At 36.9% G+C, this 8,347-nt stretch overlaps 1 pseudogene; it reads right to left on the bottom strand.

The window, feature by feature from the left end:
* Nucleotides 1–4,689: 4,689 nt before the first annotated feature.
* LOC129252952 (jerky protein homolog-like) lies at nucleotides 4,690–7,673 on the bottom strand (annotated as a pseudogene).
* Between the last annotated feature and the right edge of the window lie 674 nt (nucleotides 7,674–8,347).

The raw sequence follows: 8,347 nt of genomic DNA, 5'->3' as shown, positions 1-8,347 counted from the left end.
TTTTATTCATAAATGACAATGTTCAGTCTTCAAAATAAAAACAAAAGTTTGGAAAAATATTAATTAGTTTTTTTTTACAGCCGATTCAAAAAGCAAATTTTACATGGCCCTCTCTATATATACATATTTAATTTGGAAAATTACTTTTATTCAATTCAAATTAAAAAATGTGTGAAAATAATACAAAATTAAGCATCAATTTACTTTTGCTCGATATGGCCACCTTTGCCTTGACTTGTGCCCTTGAGACGGTCCAGAAACGAATCGCAAGCTGCCCGAATGTGACTTGCAGGTATTATGGGCCACTCGCAGACAATGGCTTTTTTCAGCACCTCGAGACTGGTGAATCTTTTAGTTCAGACCTAACTCTTCAAAATGGCCCAAAGAAAATAATCAGTCGGATTCGCGTCTGGTGAATTTCAGAGCCATCGTGTGGACGTTATGAAGTTCGGAACATTGTTTTTTTGCCATTCTTGCTTCACTCGAGCTTTGTGAGATGGTGCAGAGGCCTGTTGAAACGTCCATGGTCTGCCCTCGAAATGTTTGTCTGCCATGGCTGCTAAGCAACCTCCAGAACCTCCTTGACGCCAGGCTCGATGAAAACGATTGAAGAGCGCTGCGGTTACAGTGGCCCAAACCGTTACCTGTGGCGGGTGCTGCCTCCTGCTGGCCAATCGATGACTCAAATTCTTGTATGAACGTTCGATCAAATAAATCCAATCGTTTTGGGAGTTTACGAATTGCACAATTTGAAAAATTTTCTCGTCCGAAAATACAGTGCTTGGAACATGGAAATTGACTGCTTTCGGTCAAGCGAAGCAACTCCTTCGATCTCTCAATTCTGACTTGTTGCTGCTTTGGTCTGAGATCATGCACCTTTTGGATCTTGTAAGGCTTAACTTTGAGATAATTTTTCACTATATCATTTGATTGGCACTTCGTTGGGGACCTCGCACAAATCGTTTATTTACTTTTTGAACCATTTCAAGTGTCATTGCAGTTTTTTGATGACCATCTCCATGATATTTCGGTAGCATCGCGTGTATCATTGTAACGAGTAATGGTGCGATAAACAAAAACTTTGTTTACTTTAAGGTGCTCGAGCTAACGAACAATCACTTGTTGTGATTTTCCAGCCAAATACAATGCAATCACACAATTACGTTTGAAATCTATTACTGATTTTCTTTTTTCGCGTTTACTTTCGGCAAAATGCTTCCCCGCCCTGGAAAACAAGACTCTGGACTGTCATTTAGCCAACTAACAAACAACCGATGCCCGTGCGTCAATCGAGCAAAGTTCAAACTCATTGCTACAATTTATTAGCAAATTATAGAAATTAAAGCTTCCTCGTTTCAAAATAACACACGCAAAGCAAAAACAATAAATACTTGAAACATAGCTCAAGAAATTGAATGAGTTCTTTGCATGTGAATCAATACTTTGAAGTAAGTATAGCTGAAAAATTGGGTATTCGAGATATATTTCGATTCTTCCAAAACAACGACACCAAATGCAAATCGAGTATTCTTCCGGAATTGCCAGCATGTGATTTAAACACCAGCAGAATCATCCGATCTCAATGTAATTGAATTTAATTGAGAATTTATGGAGTGTTCTTCAGCGAAATATAAGCAAACACCACAGAAGCAACCGATAGAAATTAAAAAGGGCGACATGACAAGAGGAATGGGAGAAGATAATATTCCATTGTACCAAAAAACTTGTAGGCTCTATGCAGTTACAACTAAAGCAAATTTTGAAGCTAAAAAGGCTCTCCTACGAAATATTAACTATAAAAATCTTCACGTAACTTTTCGATTCTCCTTGTGTACAGGAAAGCATTTGCTGCTTCAACTCGTTACTTGTGATGGTTCTTCTCAATGTTACTGTTATGTTAATGGTTAATTCTCAATGTTGTTGTTGATTGTCGACTAAAAACTAAACAATTGCAACCAACGGAACTGCAGTGTGTGATCACGACGGGCAACATTGAAAGGAAATTCGTAAAGTTGAGACAAAAATTACCTGCATGAACGCGGCCTTATGAAACAAGTGTAATATCAGAAAATATCACAGTGAAAGTAGTGAATTATCACAGCCATACCCTCTCCCAACGAATCTTGCTCGATAATTTATTGCTGCTTTATCATGCAAATTTTTCTTTAACCGATTACAGTCCAAACATAGCGAGCAGAGAAGTGGCGAATCGAAGGCGCCTATAATTACATTTTGAAAACGAACCGACTAGCACCAAATACTTAGAGGATTGATTTCTTTGCTCCTCACTTAGTGAGGATGACTTTTTGGCTTCATATATTTTCCAAATGCAAACACATTAAGTTTTGTCCATATCACTTTGTAAAGTTAAAAAAAAATATGAAAAAATGACTTTATGTTCAATAAGAAAAAGCAAAAAAAAAAAAAATAAAAACAAAATATGGTTGATTACTTTAATTCCAATTTCCTACTCGATATTTAAGTTGACGCGATACTTTTTAACGGTATTTATTAAGTACTCCATACCTTGCGAATTGTATGAGGACAACATTTTCACGATAGGAATTAATCATATACAAAAGGGTCCGGATAGATATCTGGAATAAAACTTAAGCTTTATGCTTCATTTGCATTTTTTGTTAGACATTTTTAAATCCCTAAAGCACACAAAATGTGGAAGCGTCACAAAAATGGGTGCAAAAAGCAAATAATACAAATCAGCAGTCATTAATCATCAGGAGATTGAAAAGTTTGCTTAAAATTAAATGAAAAGCGGAGATTTTCACTTGACCCATCTAACATACAGACGCAGAAACGTGAATGTGTATGCATGTGTGCGAGAGTGTAACTTCCCTGTAGGGAAAAATATTAGTTATTAGTAGATGGCGCGAATTTCATCATCCAATTTTGGTTTTGAATAATTTTTTGACTAAATAAAAAAAAAACAAAAAACATGGCTTTGATTGGTGGAAATCTTAACTTTGATCGTTACGCGCTTTAAATTATTTCCTATTTATATACCGCAGCTGTCCAGTCCACAAGTGTCAAATATGATTGATGTACGACGCAATTTGCAAAAATGATTCATCTTCCGACAGGGTGATTAATTTTGCGCCATCTTGTAGAATACAAGTAGTTCACTTTTCAGCTCAACCAGTTCGATTTCCATCGTTTTTCAATGTTAAAAAGGAGTATTTTTAACTAGCAGATATCCTACGAAATGTCAGTTGACCCGTCATTGCATTTGTAAAATACCAGTTACAATACCAGCTCATATAGATAAAAAAATTCTAGTCCAATATGCTTCTAAAGTAACCAGTTTTAGACCAATGAATTAAAATTTTCTGGTTCATATTAAAAGTGCACACAAAATAAATTTTTTCTTGAAATTAAATGGAACTTCTTTCTGGTGCAGTAATTCGCTAAAAATTCAAAAACTTGTTCAAACTTACACCATATATAACAATGGACCCTTAAGTGGGCCCCTCTGCACCCTCTCTATGGAGAGTGGCAATACCAGTAACTTAACTTGACCTACACCGTAAGCAAAATCTAAAAAAATTTAAAAAAATTCTTAATAAAACTAAAAAAAAGTCTCCCTGTTAACATGTGCTACTTTGAACTAAGCATTCAATTGAGTAGACAAGCCGTTTCTGGATATCTCATGAAGCTGTCCTTGGAGTGTTTGTGCAACGAATAAAGATCTAGTGGCTACATTGGCGAGGCTATATTTTTCGAATGGATGAAACACTTCAGCTCTCAGCGCTTCGATACGATACTAGATAGCTGGTGGTAGCAGAGAAAGAGGAAGGCCGCCTCTGCGTTAGAAAGACACGGTGGAGAAGGACTTGGCTTCACTTGGCGTTTCCAACTGGCGCCAGTTAACACGAGAAAGAAACATCTAGCGCGCTTTGTTAAACTCGACCAAAATTGCTTAAGCGGTTTCACAGCAATATAAAAGCAGAAGAAGAAAAAATAAATAGAATTTAAGTCATTCAAGAAGGAACATAAATGAAATTTCAAGGAACATGAATGAAATTAATGCTAGTTAAATTTCGGATTCATATTTTATGATAAAAACCACTCGAATAATGAAAGGGTGTAGGCGCTAATTTTACTAGGTTCTTCTTCGCTATGGTAACCAAAAACACAATTTTATGCTTTAAAATAATTTTTTTTATTCAGTAGTCTTGTTCCAACGAGATTCCAATTTATGAATTCCACCCCTGAAGTGAAAATCTGGGCTGGGCTGCAAAATACGCTCCCACAGCTGATACGATCTCATCATTTGAAGTAAAATGTTTCCACATATGGTCTGGAAACAGATAGGAGACAGTAGGGGTCAAATATGGTGAAAACTTTAGTCCATGGATTTAGCCATTGTCAAAATGCTTTTGAGATACGGTCCATTGTTCTGATGAAAAATAATTTTTCCTTCACGAATTTTTTTCTTCAGCTGGTCTAAAAAGTTACAATTACATTAATAAGAATATATAATATATAAAAAAAATACATAAATAAAATAATATACAAAAAAAAAAAATAAATAAGAATTTATTGTTTTCTCAGTTTGCAAATAATCCACAAACAAAATTCCTTTTGCGTTCCAAAAATCTGATACCAAACACCTTCTTAGCCGATTTCTGGACGCGAACTCGTTTCGGAACCGAAAAACCAGGTTCACTTACACTACTCTTTCGCCTCTTGTTCTGATTCAGAGTAATGGTGATAGACCCCAGTCTCATCCATGGTGATGGACTGTCGCACAAAACCCATACTTTATCCTTTCGAAAACGCTCTAAATGTTGCTGAGAAAGTCGTATTTGAAAGTGTTTGTGTTCTATTCTTAGAAAATGCGGCACCCATTGTGCACACAGCTTTCTGAAACCCAGTGCTTCAGTGAAAATATTGCTTACACTGCCCAATGAGATGCCTAGGGCTTCTACTAAATCTATTTCAGTCACTAGTTTTTGCTGTTTTTGGACGACCTTGACGTGGATCGTCGTCTTCAAGGCTTTTACGACCACGTTCAAATTCAGCAACTTATTTTTCTTCTGTACTAATTGATGACGAAAAGTCCATATACACTTTCCACATTCGTTCATTAATTTTTGTTGCTTTTAAACCTTCCCAAAAATAAAAATTCAATCACTGCACGATGCTTGATTCTTTTCCATTGTAGAAAATACTGTGACACTTCGATACTAAATGCCTCGTAAACAAAGAACAAATTGACAAATTGAAATGAAACTCCACATCCGTTTAAGTGAAAAGTGTGCCAACGTAACAAAACGACCTCTCTTATCGAACTACAAAACTTATTGCACCACCTGGTACATATATAATATATATATATATATATATATATATATATATATGTAAATACAGAGCACGCTCGATAACGTGAACTTATTCGAACCAAGGGAGTTCACGTTGCCCAAAAGACTAAGTAAATATATTTTTTCACATTTAAATTCACATTTTATTCTTGTTTTCGTTACATATTAATTCAAAATTAAGTCATACGATGGTTTTATTAAAAAAAATCAGTCATTTTTTTTGTATCTTCTGTTTTTCTAAAACTTCTGTGCTTCAACCGTCTTAGCACAGTCATATCATTTTGATCGACGCCTTCGTGGTCAGCCCATATTAACGCCTTGTTGAAAATTTCAACTGCTTCAGTCGGCTTAATTTTCTCCAGTTGCTCTGATACGCTGTCATCATCGGATTCGTCCAGTCGTTGATGATCGTAATCTGCACTGCCCTCCTCGATATCTTCGCTCCCTCAGGATTTAAACTTCTAAGGAGATCGACGGTGTTGCTCATCAATGTGCGAAGTTCAGCTTCCTATTTTTCTTTTAAAACCGCCAACAGAATATTATCTTCGGGATCATCATTGTTTACCGCAAAATTTAAAATACTGTTCCAGCACTTAGCTAACGTTGCTTCACCAACACGAAACCAAGCCGCATCCAAAAGATTTATAAAGGGTGTTTTTTTTAGAGGTTAGGTTTTCAAGTTGGCACTACTTTTTGTCACTTGATTTATGCTCAGTTTGGTTTGCCATTTCATAATGAATAGACTTACACCTGAACAACGTTTGCAACTCGTGCAAATTTATTACGAAAATAATGGTTCGGTTCGCGCGGTTCGAAAATAATGGTTTTTGTTCAGCGATGAAGCTCACTTTTGGTTGAATGGGTATGTCAATAAGCAAAATTGTCGCATTTGGAGTGAACATAATCCACAAGCCATTGCTGAGACGCCGTTACATCCTCAAAAAGTCACTGTTTGGTGTGCTCTATGGGCAGAGGGAATCATTGGTCCATATTTCTTTAAAAATGAAGCCGGCCATAATGTTACAGTCAATGGAGAGCGCTATAGAGCCATGATTAATGACTTTTTCGTGCCTGAATTGGACGATGTTGATGTGGACGACCTTTGGTTCCAACAAGACGGCGCTACATGCCATACAGCCAACGCAACAATCGATTTATTGAAGGAAACTTTTGGTGAGCGCATTATCTCGCGCCATGGACCTGTGGCGTGGCCTCCAAGATCGTGCGATATAACACCGCTGGACTATTTCTTGTGGGGCTATGTGAAGTCGCTTGTCTACGCAGATAAGCCCGAGACGATTGACGTCTTGGAAGAGAATATTCGGCGCGTTATTGCTGACATACGGCCCCAATTGCTGCAAAAAGTGGTCGAAAATTGGGCCTCTCGGCTGGAATTTATTCGAGCCAGCCGAGGCGGCCACTTGCCCGAAATCATTTTTAAAACATAATGGCAAACCCTTATCTTTATAATAAAGCTAAATTCTTGGCCATAACATTAAATTATATACGTTTTATTTCATCTTGAAAACCTAACCTCTAAAAAAAAACACCCTTTAGCTGTTTTTAAGTTAATTTTTTCAACGACTCGAGCAAATCAGACTTTGTCGCTGCTATTGAAGCTAGAAGGCTGTTTCTGTAATGCAACTTAGTGATTCTTATTACATTCTGATCCATCGGTTGAATGAGGGGAGTAACGAAATTCGCCCAATTTCCGTTGTCAGTTCAGCTTCATTTGGGTGAGAAGGAGCGTTGTCGATTATGAGGAGAGCTTTAATTGGTAAGACTTTCTCATTTAAAAGCGATGTAATCTTAAAAAACAACCAGTTAACCTTAAAAATCGGACAAAACTTAAAAGTAATATTCACCTGTGGAACAAATGACTCATGAAACCATTGCTTGAAAATAGCCGACGTCATGGCTAGGCGGATTTCGAGCGCTTATAGTCGGTGGGACACTGAAAGTTTTTAAAGCAGCGTGGATTCTTCGCCTTTCCAATTACCAAAAGCTTAAGCTTGTGGAATCCAGTGGCGTTTTAACAGCATAAAAACGAGATTCGCTGCTTCACGGACTTTACCACTGGGGCTCTCTTCCCAAAACTTGGCGCGTACGTTTTCTCTGACAAAAGTCTTCAGAATAACCCCGACTCATCGGCATTATATAACTGATCGTTGCACAACACCAATTCGGCTATTGTAGCTTTAAGTTTTTCTTTAAACGGATCCACTAGCTGAGGTTGCGAAGACAGTTTTTCGCCTGATATTTTGAGAAGACGAATACCGCACCTCTTCTTGAATCCTTGGAGCCATCCATCACTAGCGAAGAAGTTTGCTTCATTTTCTTTTAATTTTGCATGCAGTGTTTTTGCCTTTTCTTTCAACATTAGAGCACTTACTGGCCAGTTTTTATCTCGCATTCGGATAAACTAACGATAAAGAGCTCTCTCCATTTTGGACAACTCTGAAGAACGCAGTGTTTTTCTATTTCCAGGTCCACAATACGTGTTGTTTACGCATTTTGAAATCACTTGCTTTTTCGCTTTAATGTTACAAATTGTTGATTTAGCAACATTTTATTTCTTTGCTAAAATCGACACAGATTAGCCTTTTTTTAAGAAGCCGAGAATTTTAGCTTTTTTTTTAATGTCAAGTATTTACAAGGGTTTTTAGAACTCATTTTCACCAGAAAACATAAGACGAAACACTCTTTGGAAAACCAAAACCGCGACTGAAATATTTTACTCCTTACATGCAATTACGAATAAAATGCTTATTTTATAATTAGGAGATTCCCCTATTACAGAACTAAATACTTGAGATCAATGTAAACTGCATTCAAATATTTGTAACGTTTATTGTTCATGTTAAGAGCTTTTTGGGTTTGTGCACGTTTTAGAGTAGTCAATGCACAAAAATGTCTGTTCACGTTTTGGGGTGTTCACGTTATCGAGCGTGCGCTGTGTATATTATTCCAGTCACTGACGAACTAATATGATTCCTTCTATCAAGTCC

The sequence above is a fragment of the Anastrepha obliqua genome, chromosome 1 (assembly GCF_027943255.1).
Source record: "Anastrepha obliqua isolate idAnaObli1 chromosome 1, idAnaObli1_1.0, whole genome shotgun sequence".
NCBI lineage: Eukaryota > Metazoa > Arthropoda > Insecta > Diptera > Tephritidae > Anastrepha > Anastrepha obliqua.
The sequence above is the reverse complement of the archived record's forward strand: the minus strand, read 5'-3'. Positions and strand labels throughout refer to the sequence as shown.